The sequence below is a fragment of the Diplotaxodon limnothrissa genome, linkage group LG14, assembly GCF_057381915.1.
Source record: "Diplotaxodon limnothrissa isolate DT_005_m linkage group LG14, D_limnothrissa_male_GT1.1, whole genome shotgun sequence".
Lineage (NCBI taxonomy): Eukaryota > Metazoa > Chordata > Actinopteri > Cichliformes > Cichlidae > Diplotaxodon > Diplotaxodon limnothrissa.
The window spans coordinates 40282357-40304839 of NC_140609.1; the positions used below are offsets into that span (position 1 = coordinate 40282357).

General features: G+C 42.0%; 1 protein-coding gene across 1 annotated transcript in view; it reads right to left on the reverse strand.

Annotated features, from left to right (window-relative positions):
• LOC146619507 (uncharacterized) overlaps positions 1-18878 on the reverse strand; it is a 37485-nt gene extending 18607 nt beyond the window's left edge. Inside the window, exon 1 of the mRNA XM_085370998.1 lies at positions 18807-18878. The gene's annotated coding sequence lies outside the window, so the exon portion shown is untranslated. The remainder of the gene's footprint in view (positions 1-18806) is intronic.
• Between the last annotated feature and the right edge of the window lie 3605 nt (positions 18879-22483).

A 22483-nucleotide genomic window follows, 5' to 3' on the forward strand; every position in this document is an offset into this window, starting at 1 on the left:
AAACGTAAGAATACAGATGTCCTTCCTCTCTTTTTCTAGAAGACAGCAGCATGCAGCAGGGACTCTAAAGAGGGCGCGGTGTAGCCTTCACATTTATTATAAAGCTGTGTCACAGATTAAACAGGCGACATAAATCTACAGTATGTTGTAATGTTATACATAAAGCTGAGTATATAAAAAAGGCTCCAATGACTCGTCGTGTGACTTGAATTACTCAGCTATTTTAAAAAAAATTTTTTTAAAAACTTGATGCAAACGACTCAGTTGTCACCTTGTAACTAGTTTAATGTCGAGGCTGAGTCTGTGTACACGTTACTGTTTGTTTTACACAGTGAAAACTCTACAGTAAACCTACAGTAGAATATAAGTGCATGTATGTAGATGAACTGTTATGTGTTTAAATCAGCAGCCGTCCCACTTTCCATCGCTGTCATACCTCCAATAATCAGGGGAGCATCTAAAGGGGGGCACGGGGGGCACTGGATTCATTTCAAGGCTTTAGTAACATTATTTGCAATTTTTAGATTAATATAAAATATTCATGACACACACACACACACACACACACACAGCCCATTGATGAGCTACATCATGGTTTCCTGCATTAGTAAGAAAGCTCTCCAAGAAGACAAAGTAATGGCCATTTCATTTTACTGCATTTGTCATTATTTTTGCATTTATGAAAATGTTCCCTTTCAAAAATATTAAGTAACAACAAAAGGTTTAGTTGCTTTTAACATCTATTATGTGCAGTTAAACTATTTAATTGATGTTAAAAGGCTTGTGTTTCTCTTTTTAATAGTTATTATTGCTTTCTCATTCATTGATAGAATAAATAATACTGAATTACTGTAATAGTTGAAGGCTGCAGCCCTAACATAAAGTAATGTTTTATTCATTCATTTTCTGTCCCTGGGACATTATGTTGGAAATCTCTAAAGTATAATCTCAACAAATAACATGCTGATCATTGAAGACTTTACAACCTAACTTTGATTTTTAAATATATTTATACAGGTGCTCGTCGCTCGCGCTCTTATTTGTCTGGTTATTGTTTAGTTATCGGTGACAAAGATGGTCCACAGCTCAACGCCTGATCAGAGAGGATTTGTGGGTAATCTATTTAGTAAGTCACAGATGACATGGAAACACAGGTTCCTGTCCAATAACTGACTCAGCAGTCGCCGCTTTACCTGGAAGCTTTTGTGGAGGTTAGTTGTTGTTAAAGGGAAGCACAACAACAGCAAAAATAAGATGTGCCACCATTTTACCCGTCACACTGCTAATTTACATAATTCCGTTAGTAATTGAGTAGATTTTACCCCGACCTCATTTTATTTCTGGTTTTACAGCAAATTAAATTACTCTAATTTGGTTTAAGCTGCATGTGAAGCAAAATGTCCAACACACAAACATCTCCAACAGCTGAAGGCCACAATTCCTGCTGCTCACAAACACCACACTATTCAGTCCAAAGTGACAAAAGCCCAGTCTGACAGCGCGACGTTAGCACACACTTAGAAGTAAAAACCTCTGCTTACTCAGTTTGACGCCAGCAGAGTGACTTCATTGGAAAACATTTCAGAATCACGTGGTGCAGACTCGTTACTGTCCAGTGGATGTGTTGGGGTAGAAAAATAAACTTTCTGATAAAAACAAAGCAGAGGCTTCTTATAAAACATGCCCTTAGTGAAAGCTAGCTTTCTTCTGATTGGCTGTCCAGTCTGAAAACAGGTGGGCGGGGCTTCTGGGTCTCAGATGACCATATTAGTAAAATCCACTGTCTAAGTTATCAGGTGACATTCCAGGTGATGTGAGGTTACACTCATGAAATATCGAGCCCTGAACTCCAGCAGTCTGCAGCGCTTTGTAATAAAAACCATTAAATGAAACCAGGCCTGCAGGAAAAGGTCCACTTTACAGAGCTGACAGAAGTACAGCGATAACGAGCCAAAATCTTCCTCCAGGACACAGTAGCTGCCGAGGGAATTGAACCTGTGACCTTTGAGACGGAGGCCGAGCAGCTGAGACGAAGGCAAAAGCATTCACAATTTAACTGCCTTCAGACAAACAGCTGGACGACGACAACAGAGAGATGATCAGGTTTCCCAGGACAGCAGCCTTTACACAGCGTGATGCATTGAAAGTGGCAAAAATCAGGAACTAACCTTGATAACATAACAGAAAACTCTGTCTTTAATATGCTGAACGCTGTACAGACAAAACCAATTCAACCTCATTTGACAACAGATTCCGGCGCCTGCTGAATCAACAGCCTGAGGATGACAGATTACAGAGGGAACATGTAAAGTCAAAATTAAAGGCTGTGGATTTGTCCCTCATGCAAAAACCTCGTATCGTCACAGGCATGTATAGGTTTGTATTTTCACTCCACGCATACCATTAAAAACCCAAGGATAAGGTGGGATTTAATGGTATTAGTATTCCATTAAATAAAAAGGTGTACGTTTTTAACCACGCATCCATCAAACACCAGACAGTTTCCTCTGTTTTCATTGTAGATAAAATATTAAATAATGGAAAACTGAATTTTTAAATTCAGATAAGAAGAGCATGCAGGCAGGGTGGAGCGGGTGATTTGTGACTGGCAGCGAGAAAAGGAAAGGGAAGGTTTGGAGATGGCGGCGCTGACAGAAAGACAGGAGGCAGCGCTGAAGATGTCCAGATTTTTATTAGGAATGACCACGATGGACGGGATCAGAAATGAGTCCATCACAGGGACGGCTCAAAGTCGGAGAGGCTGAGATGGCTTGGATATGTGCGGAGGAGGGAGAGAGGATATACTGGACTCCAGCTAGCCAGGAGGGAAGAGGAAGACCTCAGAGAAGACTGATGGATGTAGTGATGAAGGACGTGCTGAGGGTTGGTGTGACGGAGGAAGATGCTGGGATCACGTGGAAGAAAGAAACTGTTCTGTGTTTTCACCACAGATAAAGAACTGAAAACTCTTTTTCATTGTTATTATATTAAACAGAATAAAAGTGTTGTTTTGTCCACTTGTTAAACAAGAGAGAAAATATAGAAGTAGTCCACAACGACTGAAAGCTACCACAGAGCGAAGCTACCTGGGCTTAAACCAGCGGCCGTCTTCAGTGTGTATAAAACCGGCTCCGGCACACATGTGGTCATTTCATTTCTGGCTTCAGAGCAGCAAACGTATCACACTTCACAAATACGCAGCTTACTGTTGCACCCAAACACTTGAGCCATATTTCAACAGAACCAGGGAAACTGAAACCAAAATCTCGAATGGATTATTTGAACAAAAACATGGACTTTACCTCAGGAGTTCATTTTGCCTCGTTTCGTGTGCCGGCAGGTAACATCAGAGCATTTGGTGGATTAATCAGAGCCCAAAAATCCCACACAGCGTCCCAACACATGACAGAAGAATTTAAATTCAATCAGCTGCTCTGATCGCCTTGATTACTTGATTGAGACTAATTACTTCTTTGTTCCTTGCTGGTTGTAAAGTTTGTCCCTGCTGGCCACCATACTGTGAGACTGTGAACCAATCAGATCAAAGCAAAACGCAAAGCAGCACATTTTGATTGATTGTAAAGCCAGGAGCTGATTTCACAGTGGGAGGGTTTAAGGACAGGTAAGGAGGCTCCTCAGAGGTGTTTCCTGTGAGTCTGAACAGAAAGTGAACCCTGCCTCTGCTGTCTGAAGGTGCTTTGGTTGGATTAGCATTACTGGTTAATTTAATACATTTGAAACTATTTGTTTATGATAATTAGTCTGAATAATTTTGGTAATATATTCAGTAATAATTTCAAACACTGGTTTGCTGCTGAAATCTAAAACCCAGTCAGAGATGACGGCACCCCAAACATGAGCATCGGCTTCCTTTGCTAACCCGGGCCTCAGGCTCTGAGCACGCTCACATAACAGCAGGACGTCACATCATTTTGCTCACCTGCAAAATAACTGAGTGCTGCCCGCTTCACAGACATCATAACCACTAAAATTATGACAGCAAAAAACCAGCTCAGTTGCTGCGATTCGGACGACAGCCTGAAGATGGAGAAGATCAAGCTCAACGTGAAATGCAGCTTCAATATTCTCTGCGATAAACGGACAAGAAAGAGACAAACACATTTTCCAACCCATGTTCAAACAGGCTTAACAGCCAATTAGGACCAAACAGAAAAGTGTAAATATGCATTTTCTGAGTTATCAAATGAAAACATAAAAATTCAGTCATATTTCAGTTTGCACTGCTGCAGCTTTACTGCACTGCTTCCTCCGGTACTCGGACTTAAGCTCAGCAGAGCTCGCTTGCTTCGTACCAATTCTGAAATGTTTCGAAGGCTAGTTCACGTCACTAGTCACTAATGCAATTAACTGCAGGCTGCTGCCCACGACTGTATGAATATGAACATTTAAAAACAGCAAGTCTTTATTTTTTTGGAGGATTCACAGGTCGCCTGGGAGCTGAGCGTGAATCGCAGCAACATTACTGCTCTGCTACAGTGTGTTAATAATTTAAAATGAAACATAATTAGGATAAAGTTATTGACTTGTTTTAAGAGAACTTGTTGAAATATTTTTTAACAACATAACAAACGTACTTGGATCAAGTAAAACTTCAGCCATGAACATGACGTTACGGCAAGCTGTTAATAAGATAATGGTCTGTAACAGGAATCCTTCCTCTTACCCATAAAATCATCAGATTTACAAACATGCAGGTTGTGTGAGTACTCTGTAATATTCATAGCATGGCTGCAGTTTCTTCTTGATTGTGTCTTGGGGGGTTTACAGTTGGACATGGTGGTGTTTTTGCATGACACAATCATAAAGTCAAATAAAAACAAACTGGAGTCTTCAGATTCTCCATTTTATCCAACCAAAATCCAAAGATACTCCGGTTACCAGCGAGGAAAACAGCACCTTCACATTAAAGAACCATAGAAGAAGAAATAATCTGCTTTTAGACCAGTTCTTGATTCAATCTGTGTCAATGAACTTATCTAATTGGCACCAGTCTCCCGTGTCCGGTTGTTGTTAAAGAACTTGAAAGCTCCCCATAAGCTGCACCTTCCTTGACCAAAACAAAGATGGCTGCCAGAAACAGAAACCGCTTCCTCGTTTGCATAAGAACCGATTTACTCTGTCTAATAATTTCCCAGATTTCTGTTATTTTTTAAACTAGACTTTGAGCTCGTCGTGGTGCGATCCGCCTCCGCCAGCTTCAGCCACGCACTTGTTGTTGTTGTTGTTGTGGATTAAAAGCCGGGTGTGTTCCTGCAGCAGATTGCCCTCGGAGAGAACGGAAAGGCCTTTTAGTGTAAAGGTATTAAGCCCAGGTCTAATCCTGAGCGAGGAAAGCAGCCAATTTAAACTGGATTCAGCCCATGGGACCACACAGTCTCTCTGCTGCTGTCTGAGAGTTGCCTCCATTTATGTCTTTATCTCCCCTTTGTTTTTGAATATTTGACTGTAAGGATATGTGTGGTGACGTCCTGTCTGTAAATTCAACAGCAAGAATGAAAAGCAACAGGAAAACCTGCAGGGCTTTCTCCTGTGAATACCAGAGGAGCACACTGTTGGTTTTGGTCTTTCAAAATTTAGTGCTATACAACACAGTTAAACAAGAACAATGTTTAGGATTTCCTAGCGTACTGTGCCAGGACAAAAAGCAGAAGTTTGTATTTACAAAGACAGCGCAGCTACAAGACTGTAAGAGCTGAGAATTCAGAGCTTTCTGCAGCTGACCCTATTGGATGTGTGTTTCTGGGACTTCCTTTCTCAAGCTGCGAAATATCAGGGGAAGAATATTTAAATCCAGTGTGCAGACTGATTTAAATACTTATTTGTTGATTTTGAAGTGAACTAACAGTACCTGGATTTAGACAACGGCACAATTTCTTTAAATCCCCCATAAAATCACAACTATTTGGGCTTTTTGTGATACTTTGCCCCGTTTAGTAAATCTGGCCCCTAATGTCTGCAAAGGAATAGAAACAAGCATTGTCACCCAATTCAATCTGTTTTCACCTCAAAAAATGCATTCTGGGTAAACTTTAAAGGGTCACACCACCATGCAGGACAGTTGGCTGCTCATCTTCTAGCCTTGCATCCACCTGTGTCAGGAAAATGAGAAAGTTCTCAGGGTGTTGCATTTACAGAAGAAGAAGCTTGGCCAATGAGTTAATCGTTTGAACCTAAATATCAATTTTTAGTGCCATCCATCCATGTAATGCACCACTGGCTGGGCCCTTGTTCATTTGTACTTTCATAGGTGGTCCTTTAAAAAAAACCAAACAGCTGCAGTTCTTCAACAATCCTCCCAAAAATGCAAGACTTCCTGCCCTTTCTTTCCCTGAATAACCAGGAACAAACGCTCTCATCTGAACCAGCACACACAAATCTTTCTTTCTTTTTTGATGAAGGAGTTGAGAATAACGGGACCCTCACTGCGCTGCACATGAAAGCCTTTTCAGAGCACCCCTCCTGCTCCTGATGCAGAACTACGACAGCACGGATAATTAGGGAATTGTATTTTGAAAATATAGGTCTGCATGGTAATGAGGGCACAATGCTGAATCAAAAACCCTTCAATTCAGCTCAATCTGCCAAAGAGCTGCAAAAAGGAGAGTAGCTACAAGGCAGATAAAGAGAGAGAGGGGGGAAAACACATTACTACTGTGGATTAAAAACAGATCACACGTACAGTGTTAAGTCTCCACAGGGCCGTGACATCTGCAGAAATGCAATAACAACACAGCAACCCATTCAACCACTACAAGAGCAGAGAAAGACAAGACACCGCTGTCCTCCTGATTCATCCTTCAGTTTAAAAGAGCCCACAAAAGAGGGTAAATATCCCCCGAATGCTGACATGTTAAACAGTTTGCCCTGAAACTCAAGGTTGTTGGATTTGATAGCAACGCCTCTCAGTGAGAAATAATCAAATCCAGGAAGGCAGGGCCAGTTTTGCACAGCAGAGCCAATGTTTTACCAAAGAAAATGAAGATATGAGAGAATATGTTTAGTGTCCTTTGTCCCGCAGCAGATGAGTCCCTCAGTCAGAGGTGTATCCCGTTAAAAGGCATTATCGCAGGTTCTTTACCTTACAGTGTAAAGCACCGTGAGGTGACTGCTGCTGTGATTTGGTGCTATGTAAATAAAACTGAACTGAAACGTCTATGAAGCACACTGGCTCTTAAAAAGCTACACTAGTGCTGTTTTGCACATGTGTAACCACACGTATACAGATGGACGATTTGGTTTGTGACACGGGGTTTGTTTTAACCCAGACCACCATCTTTTTTAAAGCCTCCGGTGAACCTGAAGTAGAAAGGACACACTTATTCTTATACCCCACCACCGGCCTTACAGCCACTGAGCGCAGACCTTATTGCCGTTAAAATTAAAACCATGAAACAAGCTCTCTGATCTAAAATGCTACCCTGATGCACGGTGGGGCCGCGGGACCACCGTCACCTTCACCCTGTCTGCCGAAGGTAAAACAGTTCAACTCCAGGCAGGTGTCTGGCTCTGACACTAACCTTCATCTCTGACCACAGAGTGCAGAGGGTCAAGAGACAGGACGATTTCGCTGAGCCATAAAGTTTCAAATGACACGGCACATGCTTTAAGCATGTTAGATCCATCTGCAGGAGCAGCAGAGACCACACAGTGTCCTCACACGGGTTTGCCTGTGAAGGACTTCCCTCACACATCTTCAGTGTTGACATAAAAACTTGTTTAAATGGATTTGCAGCAGAACCAGCAGTTTCTGCTGGTTTAATCAAAATCAAGTCTAACAAACACAATTGATCCAAAATGTATCCGAAAATCATCTGACATGTGACCCTTGCTCAGCTTTCTTGAACATTTGTGCAGCAGGTTCATTCCAACAAACTCTCACAGCAGTTCATGAAGGTCCATTAAAGCCTTTAATGTGACAGTAAATAAGGATTACTTTGAACTTTAGCACTTCAGCTGTGTTAAGGTTACCAAGGACTTTCAATTGATACCACAGGTGCAACTACTAGAAGGCTGAAGGGTAGCATTTTGAAGATTTGGAGGCAGCCTCTAGTGGTCATTAGAGAAACTGCACTTCAGTGTTGGCTTTTTCGGGCCTGCGGGTTGGTTAAAAGTTGGTGAGAAGGGGCTCATCTTCAAAGCGGACAACACTAAAATGCCTTTTGTTTAATCGTGTTTCACCATCTTTAAAAACCTCGATGGATCATTTTCGCTTTGCCAGAAACTTTCAGAGGACACGAACGTGAAGTCCTCTGTGGCAGCTGTGACCCTGGTAGCAGCAGAAAAGGCCACAGTGGAGTCAAACTAATGTCACCAGTGTCCAGACTCAGACCCATGGCACAGAAATCTGTGTCGTGCTGCGTTTACGTTTTGCAGTGATTCGACACTAGAGGTTAAAAAGCTGCAACTTGTAGTCATTCTGTGTTTAAATCAGTTCCAGATGGAGTTCTGTTGAGAAAGGCGAAGAACTCGATGAAGAAAAGCGGACATAATGACTTTTTGTTGTATGTTAGCTGTCGGGACATACTGATACATCAGCTCAACCACTCTATCGTCTGGACTGGCAGGTATGTAGATATGAATGGAACCGCCCATCAGAAAAAAAGTTATCCCAAAAGGGGGAGGGACTAGAACAACTTCTGTCAGACAGAAGATGAATTGAGTGGTTGCACTTAGACCGAGTACAAGACACACAAGGATTATTTTGAACAGTGAATAATGCAAAGCTGCTCTGATACAGTCCATGAATAAAAATATGGAATTGAATAACTGAATACCAGTAAAGCTAACTGAATAATTACCTTTACTGTTATGCACCCACTAAAAGAAAAATGCAGTTTTTGGAGACGGCACAGACATTAGAGTCTGAACTCACTAAAATCTTCTGACAGCCAGTAAAACCTAAAAGGGGGAAGTCTCTGTCACACCATCTTAAGAAGGATGGAGACAGCAGTCCTAATCCAGACTAATTTGGGCTGATGCCAAGCAAGGAGTAAGGACAGTATTTAAGATTAATTTATATCTCCGGGGCACTGCTGTAACTTTGGACTCTGCTGTTTCACTTGCAGCTTGATTAACAGCACGGTTTACATTTTAACTGAAGAACTACAGTGACGGTTTCTGTTTGAGAAAGTTATTCATTAATTTAGCCAAGTGGAGGAAGTCTCAGAGGCCAAACTGTCCATGCACAGTGAAGTCAGAGTTTAAGGTCTGTTTTTACTTCCTGGTTCTCTTACAAGCTGAAATCAGGAGTTTTATTTTATCTGCACCACACCCGGAGAGTATGAACACACAATCTGGGAGACAAAAAAGAAACAGAGCTGTCGGCTCATTGTTTGTATTGATCTGTTAGAGCTGTGTGAGGTTCTCCTTGTAGACATATGTGTGTAGGTCCATGCAGGTCACGATGGGCTAATATGCTTGACTCAAGACAAACTGGACAAACTTATGTCCTCTGCAAAAGTTTCATCTGAACGGCATCTTCAGCTTTAGAAGCTGATGAAGTCCTTCACAGGAGAGCTGAAAGGCCGACTCAAACACTCTGCATGGACCCTCTTGGAATTTGGACCCGGTGTTTTCCGTCTTTGCTGTTAATCATTTGTCAATATTTTAAACACAACAAAGGTGAAACCTTTTCTGACCATATCACACCAGTACTCACATATGCAAAATTCAGATTTGATGCCTTCCTCTTTGCCTGCATCACCTCACACTCTGACACAGTCTAATTAACAATCTTCCTGTGTCCGGTTCAGATTCAGCCCTCCTATGAATAGAAAGGGTGTTTGGTGTCCAAGTTAGGTATGCACCAATCCAATTTTTTTCCAGGTCCAATACTGATACCTTTGCTTCTGGTATCTGCTCATGCTGGGTTCTGTAATAATGGTGTCAAATTAAAAAGCTGTAACCCCGACTGTCAAGCAGAGACTAGGAACAAAAATATTTTAATGTTATTCAACAAATTTGATAGTTTGATTTCAACTTTGAGAGTCATTAGGAAACTGCTGTTATTGACTTTCCTCCTCTGACTCGGAGTTTATCTTCCTTTACTGCTCCTCACAGACACGTTGTGGAGCTGATCCGAGGTGACGAAATCAAATAATGTCAATTGAACCAACTTTTTAAGACAGGATCGGACTGATATCCCATTCAAATGTCCAATCAAAGCATTAATATTCCACTTTAGTGGACTTACTTCCTTTCTATTCTTTAGGCAGTGGATCATCTGCACCTTATTTGTGGTTCAGAGCATGTGTGTTACCCTCCCATAATTCCCACCATCCACCAGTGAACCAACAGACCAAACTTCCCTCTGACAGAAGTGATTTAAACAATGTTTTCTATACATATATCATTATCTTTAAAATGCATTATAATGAATATGTCATAAAATCTTGAGGCACACCTGGAAGTGCTTGCTCATAGGGGGTCATATGATTGTTGGGTTTTTCTCTGTATGTGTTATTGTAGGGTCTACCTCACAATGTAAAGTGCCTTGAGGCGACTGTTGTTGTGATTTGGTGCCGTGTAAATTAAACCGAACTGAATTGAATTAAATAGGAAAACAGCTTTTCACCATGTTACAAACACACATTTAATGTAGAATCCTGTGAAAAGTGTTGACGATATTTCACATATGAAATACGTGACTGATAATAAGTCGGTATATTTCCTGACTTCATTTAAATGGATACCTGGATCTGAAGCTGCTGTCTGCTCGTCCTAATAAAACATATCATTCACTAGTTGGGAAGAAGGAATTTTCCTCTATCTGGTCAGATATTTGTTGACAGTCTGAGAAGAATAAAGGTTTTTCTTTATAGAAGTCAAAATGAAATCCAGGCTGTACAGATGTGACGTTCTCTCAGAAGTCAGCCTTTTATTTTACGTTCAAATTCGAAGCTGCAGAAAAGACCAAAACGACAGCATCTTCTGTTTGAAGCTTGGCGTGAAGGAAGCGTGGGCGACTGGAAGCACAGATGCATCGTGGACAATGAAAAACATCCACTGTAATTCCAACTGTGAAACTACTTCCCACATTATCTGAACAATAGGCAAGTTTCTCCAACCATCAGCCCTGCTTCTCTTCTTTAACGACAGAATGATTTATATTCAAGGTTCAACACAGGAATCCAAACTTAATATGTAATTTTTGCAAACCTATAACATTTCCAGTTAACACTTATTAACTTCCAATTAAGTTCTCTTCCAAAGAGACCAGTTGCTCATTAAGTGAATATACGAGAACTCACGTGTGAGCATTAACCAAATTCCCCAAACAATGCTTGGAAGTCCTAATAGAGTAGCTTTGCATGATTCACAACTCAAAATAATCCTTCTCAGTTCTGAGGGAACTCAGTTCATTCTATTTAAAACAAGCTGTTTTAGCTCCTCCTCCTTTAAGCCGATTGTCTTCTGATTGGCTGTGCCTCACAAAAATCACAGAGAAAAGCATATTCGGTCTATTTAATGATTTAATAGTCACAGTGGAAGATTTTCTTTTCTTTGCTCAGTGTTATTTCAGCACAACTCATGAAATTAATCTTTGATACACTTACAGATAAATTTAATCTGGGTAGATTTATGTTTTTCCTCAGACTGTATCCTCTTTGGGGATTTTAATCAATTTCTTTCAATCCACTTTTTACTCACCATGCATTCTTAAAACCCATTCATTAGGCACCCATAATTAATAACTCACATATTTTTTTAAACTTTGAATCCTGGGAGAAAAATCTGTCATATTTTCCTTTCATTGGCTGCCCCTCGTAAGCAAGTCTATACTGCAGGTGGGCGTGGCTTCTCTGCGTGAATGACCATATTGAGGAAATCTGCTGTCTGTGACATCTAAGAGTAAAACACTGAGCACTGGGAGCAGAGAGAAGTCTGACCTTCGGTTTCAGGGATTACGTGTACATACTCTGACCTCAGTATTCAAAACTTTGCCCATGAAGTAAGGAAAAGTAGGATAAGTCGACTTTAACAGAGAGTCCATGTTACTGCAGGCCCTCCAACAGCTCATCCACCTCCTTCACACTACAGGCATTTCTCACCAAAAGGTCAGTTTAAAGGGACATTCTGTGTTTTCTCGTCCCTGTCCATAGTGGCATCATTATAAGAGCCTATTATGGCGTTCCAGAGGCCGACTCACAGACTAAATGCCTTGTTTCTGTCCGCCATGGGAGATTTCTATAGAGCCTGAACTCCCTCCTTCAACAGAGAGGCCCCTTCATCGTCCTGCCCTCCTCCTCCTCCTTGCTCTCTTCTCCCTCTGACACAGACGAGCCTTTATCTGCCCATCATGTGCTCGCTCTCGTTCTCTTTTTTCTCCGGCCTGACCCTGTTTTCCGCAGGCATGCTGGGTAGGATTTGGGGGGAGACACACACACACTCTCAGAGTAATGTGGGGGGGAAAGGCTGATTTGGAAATCCAGCTAAATATTTTATCCATGGCAGCGCTATCTGTCTGCGTAGCTTAATACCGATTTGATGTTATCTCTTAAGTCTTTCCAGCAGAGGTTTTCTTTTTTTCCGCCACATTTTATTTTCTGGTCAAATAATCTCTTCATATCAGCCATTCAGCATCAACTGTTGTTTTTAGTTATTCCCAGTTTGTTCTGGAACATCTCAAAACTTCCCCAAATCACTTGTTTTGTTGGATGAACAGTCTCAACAACCACAAATATTCAAAGAAACAAGGGGGTGATTATTAAAAGAAAGTTTGAGTTTTTCTGGTTAATTCTGCACCTTTTCTAATGTTATCTCTTCAAAAGATTTTAACTCTTCTTAAAATGTTAAATTCTCAGAGGAATGTGAACAAAATGCAGCAGAGCATTCCTTAAAGACATCGTGTTTGGACTTTAGTTAAATTAAGTTAAATATTTCCTTACTCATATATTCTTCAGCTTTGAAAATCCAGTTTATTTATAGCCCAAATCCAGACACCTGAGTGTCTGTGTCATCCAGTATGTGCCAATATAAAACCCTTATGACTGGGGTGCTTTAAAAATGGCGCTGTCACATCCACGTCCATTCACTTCAGTGTTTTTAACTCTTTAACTTATCTGCAGCACACGCTGGAATCTGCAGCTCAGACGACAGTGAGTCGAGCTGCGTCTTCACCTTAAGTTGCTAACCAGCCCGTTCTCGTTCTGGGGAGTTAAGGTGACAGGGCGGTCATTCCAAACTCATCATTTTTCATCAAAGGGACAGATCTGAATCAAACAGCAACCTTTTTGACTGAAAAATGAAGCTAATGCAGGTCCTCTAATGTTTATGTCCAATTCTTATATGCAGCCTACAACATTACAATCTAACCCAGTACTGTTTCCTCCACCTGACCAGGCAGTTTTTAGAGCCAAAACTTCCTCACCACTACTACAGCTTTCCAGTGTGCACCTTGCAGGTCTCCCTGCATCCAACGCTACTGTGTCAGCTGGCACCTTTGCTAAGCCACAGGTGATGTCTGACGAAAGCTGTCATCATGTCACACTTTCAGGGGGAGTATGTGATGTGCCAACTAGCTCGCAATCACAATGCTAATACCAAAAAATGAGCAATGCATAAGCTAATATATCAATCAATCAGCATCCGACCCAGAAACGCAGCGCTGGTCAGACACTTCACATCCTAAACTCTGTTCCTGACCTACCAGAGCGATGCTGCAGATACATCGCTGCAGACATGCAGAGCATTACATAAATCAAACATACTGAAAAAGAATACGCTGTAAGGTGAGAAGTTTAAAAAATGAGCATGACTAAGCTAATCAGAAATCAGGGTTTAGCCGTATCCCAATGATTTCCCATCGATGCTAAACAGGTGACCTTTTAATGGTAAAGATGAGCGTATACGGAGAAACTCGTGGATCCATCGTAGTCTTGCATGACAGTAAAGCGAAGACTTTGCACATGTTGTGCATTTCACTGAATTTAAAACAACCACATGATCCACGCGTGACCAGAGGAAACAATCCCCTCCTCTGTGCTCGCCGCGTTCGGCATCTATAGATCCATTTTCCTCGCTGATTGTTCGCGGTTAGCTGCGATACGTGATGCTGAACACAGCGTCCTGGGTTCCCACAAAACTTCTGTCATTTATATTTCACTCACTGATTGATCATTATCACCCTCAACTATTTTGTCTCCTTTAATCTTCCTCTAAATGAGACCTCCTTCACCACTTCTCATTCCTCCCTTCCTTCCATTTATTACCCTTCTCTTATTTCTTCACTCCTTTCCTCACTGTCTCTTTGGCTCCTAATATCCTTCTGCTCCATCTTTCATTGTTAACATCTTCCTGTTTCCTTTTGTGCCTTCTTTCTCCTTCTTAACCTCATTTCTTCTCCTCATTCTTACCCTTTTCTTCTTTTTCTGTCTCTTTAATTTGCCGTGCCATCCTCTGCATCGCTCTCTCCTTTCCTTTATGCATGTTCCTCCACGTATAAGCCATCATCCATCCTTTTGCTCCTCGTCATTGCTTCCTGCCCATTTCTCTTCTTACTTTCGCCATTTTAACCCCAACAATAATTTGTCATTTTTGTCTATCGTTCATCTTCGTCGTCCCGTCTTCTCGTCTCCTGCGTTCGTTCATTTATCTCCCATTCATCATTCAGCCCATTAACCTTTGCTTATCAGCTAATTAGTCTTCTTTCTGACACAAGCTGGGACTGCGTGTGTGCTGAAGGTGACCATATCGTCTTGGTACTGAGTCAAAACTTGAAATATGTTTTTAAACGTTATACTGACTGTGCAACGATGAGCAGCCTAGGGTCAAAGGTCAAACTAAACGTTCGACATGTTATACACAGATTTTTGTAAGAAAAATCAGAACTGGGTGTGACATCACAACTGGACCAATAGCTGACATCTCTCTCTCTATTAGTGATTATTATTTATCCCCCTTTCCTGCAGACAAACAGAGAAATCTTAATCATAAATATTTACTAAATGCCATTAATTTGGTGAAAAACTTATGTAACGCAACTGACATCGGCTCTGACTTCAGTAAATGCCGTTTTATTCTGTGCCGATGTCAGTGGACAAGGCCAATACCGATCAAAACACGGGGCTCTAGTCCAGATTTCCATCTTCTGTGCGTCAATGAATCAGTGTTTACTATGAATTCTGCCCCAGCATCGATGTTTAAAACAACCAAAGCTAATGGCGACATTTTTCCTCCCTTTGATCGTTATGTAAAAACTGCAGCCTTTTAGCTTTTTCAGATCTTTAAACATTTATCTCATGAAAAATTTATGTGATAAATGTCAGATTCTGACATCAGTTTTATTCTTTAACCATATCAGCAAACATACAAATATTCTGCAGATTTATTCATACTGGTATGTACAACAGTTTCCTCCCATCGGCAAAAGCAAACTAAACCTGTTTGTAAAATGTAAACACTGTGAGTTTGGGTTGGATGCTGATATTTTAACTTTGACTGTTGAGTTCTGATTATTTTTAATGTTTATTTTGGTTTTCTAGTTTTTCCACTTCTACTTCTTTCTTTATGTAATGTGCAAATATTATAAAGCCACAAAATCCAGGCAACATCAGGTAAATATCAGGCGCTAAAATCAATAAATCTATAGATGTTGGACGGATATACTGACGCATTTGTGTGAGGAAGATTAATCTATTTAACTGAAACTAAACTAAAGGTGAACAAAATAAAACTAAACAATGTGTCATAAGAAGAGTATCATTTAAATTAAATAAGAAATATAAAGAAAAATATAACAGAAACAGGAGAAACTATGTGAGAATTCAGTTTATGACTAATATTCAGACTAAAGTAACTACTACATTTTTTTCCCTGATAAATACCAATATATATTCTAATAATCTATTAAAAACTAAACTAAAACTGAATGTACTTAATAAACTTATGGAAGCTAAATTTAGTACAAAATACATAAAAAATACTGCCCTGTGTCACAACACACTTCACTTTGATCACAACTCCAAAAACACTCACACTGAAAGTTTCCTCTGACTTGTTTCAACCCCTCCACCACCCCAGCATCCACCTGTAGCCTCCAGGCAGACGTTTACTCATCATGCACCAATGTTTACATCCATCATTAAAAAACAGCAAGCCCGGAGTCTAAACACCAAACTCTAAATTTAATCTGCTGCTGTGACAAATCAGTCATTTCAGACATGAGCCGTCTGAACGAGGAGACGCTTGGCTCTCCTAGCGCCATTTAGCAAGGAGCAGTGCACCAGACCACCTGATGGCACCCCAAAATACATAAAAATGGGTGTAACAATAGGCAACAGTGTTATATCACATAAAAATACTGTTGTAGCACAGCTGTATGCTTTAATTTCTTCTTTTTTAGCATCTTTCAGTCAGAGGGAGCTGAAAGGATTTGGAGTGCTGTCTCAGGGTTGGTTTGATTTTAGAACCTGAAGGAGCGTTTGGACCTGTAAATGTATGACGTCAGACTTTCCAAGCAGATAAAACAACCCTACATGTGCGTTAGACCACAACTATCTATATTTTATCCTGTGTGAATGTGAAATTTGAGTTAAAATAAGGTGACCTCTCATTCTTCACTTTTCCTTCCTTTTTTCCTTTCTCCTAGCTCTGTGTCCTTCTTCCCTTTCTAGTTTAACTTGAACCCTAACCGTCCTCCCACATTTTTATTTCCCCTCTTTTCCTCCGTTTATTTCCACCATGTTCTGCTAGAAGCTGCATGAGAGAGAGAGGAGTGCACGAGCTCTCCTCCTCCTTCTTATTTTATTTATTTATTCTTTATCCGTCAAAGCTCCTGCAGCGTGTGCGCGCAGTGGAAAATGGAACATAAGTCTAATGAGAAGGAGGCAGAGGGAAGGAGGGAGGGAGGCGCGCACACGAGGCCCGAGGAGGACGACGAGGGGAGGAAGCCAGCCAGCCAGCCAGCCGCGCGCATGCTCGAGACAGCAGGTGCCCGAGCCCCCGATGAAGAGGGGAAAAAAAACTAATTTGCATTGCTAATGAGCTCCTCTCTGAGCCTCCTCCCCCCTCCATTTTGGGGGGCAAAAAAAGCTTCTAATATGGCGACATGTTTTTAAATCGTGTGCCCCTTCGTCTTTCCTCCCAAACACACCAAAGGAGGGGAAAACGCTTAAAATCCTACCACCATGTTGCAGTTTTAAAGGATAATTCTGTAAGTTATGTAGTAAAAAAATCCAAATCAGAGCTGAAACACTGCAGAAATATGAACAAAGCGATAAAACATGATGATGCAGAAGGTCAGCAGACTTCAGTGTTTACTACACCTGCTGCAGACACACTTCACATCGATGCAAGAAGGACAGAAAAATATCAGCGCAAACATTCGCATTCAGCTCCAACTCGACACAGTTCAATGTGTCTTTATGAAAAGCTTTATACAGGGAACAATGGACGGCACATGGGCCCCCAAAACAACCGCTAAATGATCGATTAATCACCACCTGGTAGTTTAATCATAATCAAGATAAGCAGCAAATGAGTGAGGGGTTCATGGCTTTACGATCAACAACAACAGAGAGAGGGGGGCTCGCAGAGAATCCATCACTGAGCAAAACAAGTGAAGCGCCAGATTCCCAACAAGCACGTCGTTGTCTATTGTTGGAGGAAGAAAAGAGTGGCATACTTCTCACTTTTAACCCCCAGCCTCGACACATCAGGGCCAACAGGACGGGAAACAGCCGATAGTGACACTACATACACGAGTTTTCCCGCTTTCCTCGCGCTGACCTCGTTTACGTTTCTCACGTGCACGCTGGGCTCTGATTGTGATGTGATTCTGTCTGTCGCCTTGTGCGCACCATTTTTTTTTTTAAACACGCGCTTCATCGAAAATGGCTTAAAGACCCTCACGCGCCCTCTCCCCTCCCCGCCCCCTTTCCAGTCTCTTTTCTTCCTGCGCGCGCATTCAGACTGAGATTCTGTGTTTATTGCGCTCGCTGCTGCCCGGGCGCGTAAACAACCTCACGCGCCTCGACGGGTTGTTTTTTAAATTATTATTATTTGTTCTAATTCACTGATTTTATTTTTGTGGTAGGATATTCTCCAGACTGCACGCGCTCAAAACAGAAATACACACAGGCGCGCGCGCAAGTAGGTGATGACAGATACACATGTCAGAGCCACAGGGACCGACCTAACCGTCCGTCAAACGCCCCTTGGAGCCGCGTGGAAGCACGGAGAGACATTAACAGCTCCGTGTGACATCAAAGTATCAACCGCAAGCCCCGCGCGAGTATCATCACCTATCACACACAGCTCCTGTGAGGCTCCATAACGTCACAAAAACACGGCAACCATCCTGTGTTCCACCCCCCCCCCCCCCCCAACTCAATTAAAGAAAAAAAAATCTATGGAAATAAATATATATAAACGTGTCTCTTTGCAAACAGACGCAATTGGATCAAAGGCTTTTTGGGCACTAGCGCGCGCGACGTCGCCAAACAACAGCCCCCGCTCATTGTCCCCCTCCGCAACCGTCACCGCCGACAAAAACAAGCCCTCGCACGAGGACCCCAGATCAGCACACCCTCACTGCCCCGCACGCCACCACCACCACCTCCACCACTACTACTACCAGGTTAATATGACCGTTAAAGGCTAATTACCCGCCGGCTAATCGCCATTAAACACACTCCTGCGACCTGTAGCCTCCAACTGCAGCCGAATTAAAAGCCTCCGCTCATTAAGAGGTGAGCAGGAAAACATGAATAAGACGCCAGAGATGTGCCACTCGGCAGAGTGATGGTCAGAGTGGAGAAATGCAGAAATAAAAGAGGCAAACAAACCTCCTTTCGTGTGCGTAAATCCGTTTCCAGGCGCGTGGACAGAAAGGTAATAAGCTTGTTGTGTTGGACGGGAAAAGACGCTGCCGGGGCTAAATCCTACCAGCCATCCCCTCTCTCTCTCTGTTGCTCGCTCGCGCGTCTGCCTGCGTCGTCGCTCTCTCTCTCTCTCGCTCAGCCAATTGTGTGAGATGAAATTGGCGCGAGGGGTTGAGCAGCGGGACGTTGGCAGGTTCTTCTCTCTCTCTCTCTCTCTCTCTCTCTCACACACACACACGCACCGTTCACCTCTCAACGTTATTTGGTTGCCCCTAGCAACCACCCCTTCTGCGCCCCTTGTCCAGGAGCCCCATCATCTCCACCCTCACCACCATCACTTCACCCGACTCCACCTCCTTAGACTGCCCAAAAAAAAATGTTTCTGAGAAAATGTGAAAATGATTTTTCTCTCCATCCCTCGTGCGAGGGATGCGCGTGCAAACTTTGAATTAAAAGAGAGAGAGATGAGTGAGAGACAAAGGGAGCAGATGGAGTGAGATAGTCAGCGGCGCTCCTCTGTGCGCCAGCAGCTTACAACTCTCCCTGTGGTGGCTGCTCCATTCACGCTTCACGCATTGTTTTCCATCTTTGTGTGTGTGTGTGTGTGTGTGTGTGTGTGTGTGTGTGTGTGTGTGTGTGTGTGTGTGTGTGTGTGTGTGTGTGTGTGTGTAGGCCGGAGAACAATGGGGGCAAAGCATCAATGCAAGAAAAGAAGAAAAAGAGAGAAGGGTGCAGGGCGAGGTGGCCCCTTCCTCCTAAATTTGAAATATGCACAAAAAGCTCAGATCTTCTCTGGATTTCCTCCTTTTGTGTCCACACTGCATCTTCACTGTGTGTACATTATGGCTGCAGTTTTTCTTTCAGCACAACTGGAAACCTGCAGAACTGCAGTTGCTCTGAGGTCCACTTTAAGGGGAAATGATAGCTCAGTGGAGGCAGCTCATTGGTAGCTCGCTGGAAGCTACGGACTGCAGAGAGGATCTGCTGTCATAAGGGGGCAGTGTCAAAAATATTTGGCTGTACTATGATAATAACAGTCTCACAGCAGTTTGTAAAATATTCACAAGTGTTAATTTACTAATCCAAGGCAGTTCAGTTTTATTTAGATAGCGGTTAATCGCATCTACAGTAAACAGCAGTAAAGGTAGAAAACTGAAAAATGACCCCCATGAGCAAAAACTTGGCGACAGTGGGAAGGAAAAACTCCCCTTTACCAGGAAGAATCCTCAGCAGTTGGGGTTTAGGGGAGCAAGACAGGACAAAAGATTCACATTTCTGTTTCTGGGCACGAAATTTCTAGTTTTTAATGTACCTGAACAGACTTGGCACAACCACAGTCTAATAATCTTCATCCTTTAACTGCGCTCTGCTTCTGAAGAAGCTGTCCTGATGTGACATTTTGGGGGAGTGTCCAGCAGCAACGGATGATACGGTTGGTTTTACAGCATTTCAAGTGTGTTTGTAGAGCAATAAACAGCAACTGCACTTTACTCCTTGTAACTACTGCAGTAGTGTGACACACCAGCTTTATTTTATGTAGGAGAGTCATAAGAAAGCTGCTTCACAGACTTAACTGATAACACAACTCTGAATTTCTGCACAGACCAAACCAAATCACAGTCTCTGCTAAACATTCACTCCATGCCAACTGTTCAATAAGCTGCATTCATTGGATCTTAACAGATATAACTGAATATTGTTGGACATTGCTCTAAACACAGATTTATGTTTATTTGTTTTTTTGCTCTTAGCTCTGGATGATATCACAAAGTGAGACCATCCATAATCTGATCATCTCACAAAGCTCCACCCACCTGTTGTTTAAACTTGTTGTTTATGCGGGACAGCCAATTAAAAAAGCTGTTGGCTTAAAGTGGGAGGGGCTAAAACGGTTTATTTCAGACAGCTGAGAAACTGAGGGGCTGCACCAAGGCCCAGTATATTCAAATAAGGATCATTTTGAACTGTGAATCATGCAAAGCAAATCTATTAGCAGGAGCATGAAAATATAGAGCTGGAACTGACTACAACTGATCCCATTTATCCCAACTCAGTGACCCTGCTGTGTGTCAGTTAAGATTTTTAATTTCCCTGCATGAATTTTTAGAGTTTCTATTGACCCACCAGAAACGCTCATGCTCATTCTAAAAAGATTTCACATGGGTTGCTTTCCACAGAAGATCATGCAAAGCTACTCTGAAATGAGGAGCTGGAAATGAGAAAAATAAGTCCAGTTTAAAAACAAACGTCTGCTCCACTGCCCAACACTGCAGTGCATTCGTTTGCAGATCATTAAAGAGCAAAGAAGAAATGTAGCTGTTTTATTCTGAAGCCTAAAGCATCTGGGACTGGGTTAATTGTCGCGTGCAGACACAGCGCGGTCCAACGCCGACCCCTTAAAGGATCTTAAAAGAGACACGAAGAAGACGAGAGAGTGAGCGAGCAGAAAAGGGATGTGTCACTCAGCGTGCCGTTGACTCTGCAGTCTGATGCTGATGATGATTTGACATGACAGCCAGCAGCCTCCTTTTCTCCTGCTCCTCCTTTACCTCTGCTCTGCCCTCATCCCCCCTCTGTGCCTCTGAGGAGAGGAGACATGGGGAAGGAGTGGATGGGCAAAGGAGGAGAGCCAAGGAGAGAACAAAGGAGATTCAACAGAGGATCCTAGTGGATGAAATCAAACTTGTTTTTTCATAGTTTAAGAAAAGTCACCAGATGAAGACGTATTATTTGACTGCACATTTCCACATGAATTGTATCCCTCATAAAATCTGATCTAGCCCCGTTTTCTGGGGTGCACATCTGGCCATTTTGATAAGATGTTCTAAAAAATGTTCCAAGTTTTTGGACGTTGGCAGCAATGAGACTTAAAACATGACTGCAGATGTCTCAGCCCACAACAACATCTTCTGACCATAAAAAACGTGACAGTCTTTTTAACGATGCCAAACATGCCATAATGTGAGCAATATAAAGTCCGGCAGAGCAAACAGGACCTCACACTGTAAATGCACACAGTGGACTGCCTTTAACTTTATTTATACTCATATTGAGTCAGTGACTCGTACTTGGTTTTTCAAAGTACAGAATACTCATATTTACCTGCCTTAGTTTAGTCATGTTTATGTGTTTAACTGGTCATTCCAGTGGATGAGAAGTGCTTTCCAGTGTTTTTTGGAGCGAGAGCAGCAACAGGCCACCAGCAACAGTGCTCGTGTTCAGGGTTAATGATTAAATGTTAATTAAAAGTAGTGTTTCTGTAACTGTGGTGTTATGGGGCATGTGAATGAGGCAAAGTGTGAGATCATAGAGAGTTAGAACATAATTTAAATACTGTGGACTCACAGGCTTAGGTTTATAGAAAACATTTAATCATGTGAATTTCTGAGTTTATTTACTAAAAAAATGTTACATAAGTTAACAGATAGATAGATAGATAGATAGATAGATAGATAGATAGATAGATAGATAGATAGATAGATAGATAGATAGATAGATAGATAGATAGATAGATAGATAGATGGAGATGAAGTGTATCTGATGTGTTCTTAATTATTCAGAAAAAGACTAACAAAGTAAACTTTTTAGTCCATACTGACATGACAACATCACCAAATTCTGAATGTCTCAGCATAAAGCAC